Here is a 7,500-nt window from a genome sequence, read left to right as displayed (position 1 = left end):
CGTTTCCCCATTTATAATTAATTTTAAAAATCGGGTTACTCAGTTCTGGTTTACCAGTTCCCTCTTCGGACTTAGTTTTTGGTTAATCATTTCCGGTTCACCAGTTCCCGTTTTGGACTTAGTCTCTGCGGGCCGTTTCTCATCTTTTGGTTCATCAGTTCCCCTCTTTTAATAATTTTTTGGCTGCTTTCGTTTGATCATTTCCCTGCCTTCTGGGTGACTTTTGCCCCTTAGGACTTCATCGCCGCACATTATTTTCGACTTCTGGTTGATCATTTCACCCCTTTTAATCATTTTTGCAACTTTTGGTTAACCATTTCACCCAGCTTCTGGTTAACCATTTCCCCTTTGGGACTTAGTCTCTGAGCATTCTTTTGGGATTCTGGTTAATCATTTGCCAATTTTTAAAAAATGTTGCCGCTTTTGTTTAATGCTTTCTGGTCAACCTTTCCCTCTTTCAGACTTCACCGCGGCACATTGCTTTAGCCTCCTGGTTAATCATTTCACCCCTTTTAATCATTTTTGCAACTTTTGGTTAACCATTTCCCCCAGCTTCTGGTTAACCATTTCCCCTTTGGGACTTGGTCTCTGAGCATTCTTTTGGGATTCTGGTTAATCATTTGCCAATTTTTTAAAAATGTTGCCACTTTTGTTTAATGCTTTCTGGTCAACCTTTCCCTCTTTCAGACTTCACCGCGGCACATTGCTTCAGCCTCCTGGTTAATCATTTCACCCCTTTTAATCATTTTTGCAACTTTTGGTTAACCATTTCCCCCAGCTTCTGGTTAACCATTTCCCCTTTGGGACTTAGTCTCTGAGCATTCTTTTGGGATTCTGGTTAATCATTTGCCAATTTTTAAAAAATGTTGCCACTTTTGTTTAATGCTTTCTGGTCAACCTTTCCCTCTTTCAGACTTCACCGCGGCACATTGCTCCAGCCTCCTGGTTAATCATTTCACCCCTTTTAATCATTTTTGCAACTTTTGGTTAACCATTTCCCCCAGCTTCTGGTTAACCATTTCCCCTTTGGGACTTAGTCTCTGAGCATTCTTTTGGGATTCTGGTTAATCATTTGCCAATTTTTTAAAAATGTTGCCACTTTTGTTTAATGCTTTCTGGTCAACCTTTCCCTCTTTCAGACTTCACCGCGGCACATTGCTTTAGCCTCCTGGTTAATCATTTCACCCCTTTTAATCATTTTTGCAACTTTTGGTTAACCATTTCCCCCAGCTTCTGGTTAACCATTTCCCCTTTGGGACTTAGTCTCTGAGCATTCTTTTGGGATTCTGGTTAATCATTTGCCAATTTTTAAAAAATGTTGCCACTTTTGTTTAATGCTTTCTGGTCAACCTTTCCCTCTTTCAGACTTCACCGCGGCACATTGCTTCAGCCTCCTGGTTAATCATTTCACCCCTTTTAATCATTTTTGCAACTTTTGGTTAACCATTTCCCCCAGCTTCTGGTTAACCATTTCCCCTTTGGGACTTAGTCTCTGAGCATTCTTTTGGGATTCTGGTTAATCATTTGCCAATTTTTTAAAAATGTTGCCACTTTTGTTTAATGCTTTCTGGTCAACCTTTCCCTCTTTCAGACTTCACCGCGGCACATTGCTTTAGCCTCCTGGTTAATCATTTCACCCCTTTTAATCATTTTTGCAACTTTTGGTTAACCATTTCCCCCAGCTTCTGGTTAACCATTTCCCCTTTGGGACTTAGTCTCTGAGCATTCTTTTGGGATTCTGGTTAATCATTTGCCAATTTTTAAAAAATGTTGCCACTTTTGTTTAATGCTTTCTGGTCAACCTTTGCCTCTTTCAGACTTCCCCGCGGCACATTGCTTCAGCCTCCTGGTTAATCATTTCACCCCTTTTAATCATTTTTGCAACTTTTGGTTAACCATTTCCCCCAGCTTCTGGTTAACCATTTCCCCTTTGGGACTTAGTCTCTGAGCATTCTTTTGGAATTCTGGTTAATCATTTGCCAATTTTTAAAAAATGTTGCCGCTTTTGTTTAATGCTTTCTGGTCAACCTTTCCCTCTTTCAGACTTCACCGCGGCACATTGCTTTAGCCTCCTGGTTAATCATTTCACCCCTTTTAATCATTTTTGCAACTTTTGGTTAACCATTTCCCCCAGCTTCTGGTTAACCATTTCCCCTTTGGGACTTAGTCTCTGAGCATTCTTTTGGGATTCTGGTTAATCATTTGCCACTTTTTAAAAAATGTTGCCGCTTTTGTTTAATGCTTTCTGGTCAACCTTTCCCTCTTTCAGACTTCACCGCGGCACATTGCTTTAGCCTCCTGGTTAATCATTTCACCCCTTTTAATCATTTTTGCAACTTTTGGTTAACCATTTCCCCCAGCTTCTGGTTAACCATTTCCCCTTTGGGACTCAGTCTCTGAGCATTCTTTTGGGATTCTGGTTAATCATTTGCCACTTTTTTAAAAATGTTGCCGCTTTTGTTTAATGCTTTCTGGTCAACCTTTCCCTCTTTCAGACTTCACCGCGGCACATTGCTTTAGCCTCCTGGTTAATCATTTCACCCCTTTTAATCATTTTTGCAACTTTTGGTTAACCATTTCCCCCAGCTTCTGGTTAACCATTTCCCCTTTGGGACTTAGTCTCTGAGCATTCTTTTGGGATTCTGGTTAATCATTTGCCAATTTTTAAAAAATGTTGCCGCTTTTGTTTAATGCTTTCTGGTCAACCTTTCCCTCTTTCAGACTTCACCGCGGCACATTGCTTTAGCCTCCTGGTTAATCATTTCACCCCTTTTAATCATTTTTGCAACTTTTGGTTAACCATTTCCCCCAGCTTCTGGTTAACCATTTCCCCTTTGGGACTTAGTCTCTGAGCATTCTTTTGGGATTCTGGTTAATCATTTGCCAATTTTTAAAAAATGTTGCCGCTTTTGTTTAATGCTTTCCCTGCTTTGTGGTCAAACTTTTCCCCTTTAGGACTTCATCGCCGCACATTATTTTCGAATTCTGGTTAATCATTTCACCCCTTTTAATCATTTTTGCAACTTTTGGTTAACCATTTCCCCCAGCTTCTGGTTAACCATTTCCCCTATGGGACTTAGTCTCTGAGCATTCTTTTGGGATTCTGGTTAATCATTTGCCAATTTTTAAAAAATGTTGCCGCTTTTGTTTAATGCTTTCTGGTCAACCTTTCCCTCTTTCAGACTTCACCGCGGCACATTGCTTTAGCCTCCTGGTTAATCATTTCACCCCTTTTAATCATTTTTGCAACTTTTGGTTAACCATTTCCCCCAGCTTCTGGTTAACCATTTCCCCTTTGGGACTTAGTCTCTGAGCATTCTTTTGGGATTCTGGTTAATCATTTGCCACTTTTTTAAAAATGTTGCCGCTTTTGTTTAATCGTTTCCCTGCTATGTGGTCAACCTTTTCCCCTTTCAGACTTCATCGCCGCGCATTGTTGTCGACTTCTGGTTAATCATTTTTCCCCTTTAAATCTTTTTTTGCCACTTTCGGTTAACCATTTCACCCAGCTTCTGGTTAACCATTTGCCCCATTATACTGAATTTTTCCGCTTTGGTTTAATCATTTCCCTGCTTTCTTGTCAACCTTTTCCCCTTTTGGACTTCGCCGCCGCACTTTGCTTTTGCCTTCTGGTTAAACATTTCTCCCCTTTTAATCCTTTTTCCCACTTTTGGTTCACCAGTTCACCCAGCTTCTGGTTAACCATTTCCCCTTTGGGACTTAAGTCTCTGAGCATTCTTTTGGGATTCTGGTTAACCATTTGCCACTTTTTTAAAAATGTTGCCGCTTTTGTTTAATGCTTTCCCTGCTTTCTGGTCAACCTTTTCCCCTTACGACTTCGCCGCCGCACTTTGCTTTCGCCTTCTGGTTAATCATTTCACCCCTTTTAATCCTTTTTCCCACTTTGGGTTGGACAGTTCACCCAGCTACTGGTTAACCATTTCCCCTTTGGGACTTAAGTCTCTGAGCATTCTTTTGTGATTCTGGTTCACCATTTGTCCCTTTTTAAAAGATATTGCTGCTTTTGATTAAACCTTTCCCTGCTTTGCGGTCGACCTATTCCTCTTTCAGACTTCATCGCCGCACCTTGTTTTCGACATCTGGTTCAACATTTCTCCCCTTTTAATCCTTTTTCCCACTTTTGGTTAAGCAGTTCACCCAGCTTCTGGTTCACCATTTGCCCCTTTTTACTGAATTTTTCTGCTTTTGTTTAATCATTTCCCTGCTTTGCGGTCGACCTATTCCTCTTTCAGACTTCATCGCCGCGCATTGTTTTCGACATCTGGTTCAACATTTCTCCCCTTTTAATCCTCTTTCCCACTTTTGGTTAAGCAGTTCACCCAACTTCTGGTTAACCATTTGCCCCTTCTTACTGAATTTTTCTGCTTTTGTTTAATCATTTCCCTGCTTTATGGTCAACCTTTTCCCCTTTAGGACTTCGCCGCCGCACTTTGCTTTCGCCTTCTGGTTAATCATTTCACAACATTTTAATCCTTTTTCCCACTTTTGGTTAAACAGTTCACCCAGCTTCTGGTTAACCATTTGCCCCTTTGGGACTTAAGTCTCTGAGCATTCTTTTGGGATTCTGGTTCACCATTTGTCCCTTTTTAAAAGATATTGCTGCTTCTGTTTAATCCTTTCCCTGCTTTGCGGTCAACCTTTTCCTCTTTCAGACTTCATCGCCGCGCATTGTTTTCGACATCTGGTTCAACATTTCTCCCCTTTTAATCCTCTTTCCCACTTTTGGTTAAGCAGTTCACCCAACTTCTGGTTCACCACTTGCCCCTTTTTACTGAATTTTTCTGCTTTTGTTTAATCATTTCCCTGCTTTCCGGTCAACCTTTCCCTCTTTCAGACTTAATCGCCGCACATTGTTGTCGACTTCTGGTTGATCAGTTCACCCCTTTTTTATCCTTTTTCCCACTTTGGGTTAAGCAGTTCACCCAGCTTCTGGTTAACCATTTGCCCCTTTGGCACTTAAGTCTCTGAGCATTCTTTTGGGATTCTGGTAAACCATTTGTCCCTTTTTAAAAAATGCTGCTGCTTTTGTTTAATGCTTGCCCTGCTTTGCGGTCGATCATTTCACCCCTTTTAATCCATTTTTGCCACTTTGGGTTAAACAGTTCACACAACTTCTGGTTCACCATTTCACATTTCGGAACTTTTATTCCCACCATTACTTTGGGCTTCTGGTTCATCATTTCACGCTGTTTTACAAATCTTTGCCGCTTCACTTTTAATCCACAAACCGTGGCTCGCTTTCGGGTGGGGGGGGGGGTAGCGGGTTTGGGCCGGGCACTCGACATCCCGGTGTGCGACCGGGTTCGTTCTGGTACCGCTCGGTGCCCCTCGTCCTGCTCTTGCCGCGGAAGCAAACCAGACGACCGTCGGTCTCACGCCCGAGGGGAGAGGAGGCGGAAAGCGGTTTGCAGCCTTTCGCTGTACCTCCGGCGGGCAGCGCCGCACCTCCGAGTGCTCGGTACCGTTCGCTGCACCTCGTCCGGCCGCACGCAGCGAGCCAAACCCGGAGGAAATCGGCCTGTGCCTTCTCGAGATATGGGCCTCCGGGTGGGACGGACAAACCGGGGCCCCGAGCTCGCTTTCGGCGGCCCGGCACTCGACTTCCCGGTGTCCGAACGTGATCCTTCCGGTACCCTTCGGTGCCCCTTGCCCGACTCTAGCTCCCGTGCTGAAGCGGAGTCGGTCGGCCTGACGGCCTGCCGAGTTAACCAGCGGAAAGCGGTGCGCAGCCTTTCGCTTGCAGCTCCGGCGGGCAGCGCCGCACCTCCGGCTGCTCAGTGCCGTCCGCTGCTCCCCTTCCGGCTGCACGCAGCGAACCATACCCGGAGGAAATCGGCCTCGGCCTTCCGGAGATATGGGCCTGCGAGTGGGACCAATAAATCGGTGCACATTTCCGGCTCGGTTTCCGGCCTCGGCACTATCAGTTCACGCCGTCCGACCGACGTCGTTCTGGCACGGTTCCGTTGCTCCTTGATCCGGTCCAGCCACGGTAATCAGCCGAAGATGGTGGGGGGGACACATTGCCCGCCGAGTTAGCCGGAGGAAATCGGCCTCGGACTTCCTCAGATATCAGCCTCCGGGTGGGACAGACAAACCGGGGACCCGAGCACGCTTTCGGCGGCCCGCTGGTCGACTTCCCGGTGTGCGACCGGGTTCGTTCCGGTACCGTTCGCTGCCCCTCGTCCTGCTCTAGCCGCGGAAACAAACCCGACGACCGTCGGTCTCACGCCCGCGGAGGGAGGTGGCGGAAAGTGGTTTGCAGCCTTTCGCTGTACCTCCGGCGGGCAGCGCCCGACCTCCGAGTGCTCGGTACCGTCCGCTGCGCCTGGTCCGGCCGCACACAACGAGCCATACCCGGTGGAAATCGGCCTGTGCCTTCCAGAGATATGGGCCTCCGGGTGGGACGGACAAACCGGGGCCCCGTGCTCGCTTTCGGCGGCCCGCTAGTCGACTTCCCGGTGTGCGACCGGGTTCCTTCCGGTACCGTTCGCTGCCCCTCGTCCTGCTCTAGCCGCGGAAACAAACCCGACGACCGTCGGTCTCACGCCCGCGGAGGGAGGCGGCGGAAAGTGGTTTGCAGCCTTTCGCTGTACCTCCGGCGGGCAGCGCCCGACCTCCGAGTGCTCGGTACCGTCCGCTGCGCCTGGTCCGGCCGCACACAACGAGCCATACCCGGTGGAAATCGGCCTGTGTCTTCCGGAGATATGGGCCTCCGGGTGGGACGGACAAACCGGGGCCCCGAGCGGTGGCACCCTGCTCGCTTTCGGCGGCCCGGCACTCGACTTCCCGGTGTGCGAACGTCATCGTTCCGGTACCCTTCGGTGCCCCTTGCCCCACTCTAGCTCCGGTGCTAAAGCGGAGTCGGTCGGTCTCACGGACGCCGAGTTAGCAGGCGGAAAGCGGTGCGCAGCCTTTCGCTGTCACTCCGGCGGGCAGCACCGCACCTCCGAGTGCTCGGTACCGAACGCTGCGCCGCCTCCTGCCGCACGCAACGAGCCATACCCGCAGGAAATCGGCCTCGGCGTTCCGGAGTTATCCGCCTCCGAGTGGGCCTGACCAAGCGGGGTGAACTGGAAATCATTAACCAACGTACTTCCATGTTTTCACCCGCAGAGGGCAGCACTCTCTTCTCCGTTTTAAACTGGGCCGACCCGGCTCCGTTTCGAGACCCGGCACTCGACTTCCCGGTGTGCGACCGGGTTCGTTCCGGTACCGTTCGCTGCCCCTCGTCCTGCTCTAGCCGCGGAACTAAACCCGACGACCGTCGGTCTCACGCCCGCGGAGGGAGGCGGCGGAAAGTGGTTTGCAGCCTTTCGCTGTACCTCCGGCGGGCAGCGCCCGACCTCCGAGTGCTCGGTACCGTCCGCTGCGCCTGGTCCGGCCGCACACAACGAGCCATACCCGGTGGAAATCGGCCTGTGCCTTCCGGAGATATGGGCCTCCGGGTGGGACGGACAAACCGGGGCCCCGAGCTCGCTT

The sequence above is a fragment of the Heptranchias perlo genome, unplaced genomic scaffold (assembly GCF_035084215.1).
Source record: "Heptranchias perlo isolate sHepPer1 unplaced genomic scaffold, sHepPer1.hap1 HAP1_SCAFFOLD_255, whole genome shotgun sequence".
NCBI classification, from domain to species: Eukaryota; Metazoa; Chordata; class Chondrichthyes; order Hexanchiformes; family Hexanchidae; genus Heptranchias; species Heptranchias perlo.
Note: the sequence above shows the minus strand (reverse complement) of the source record.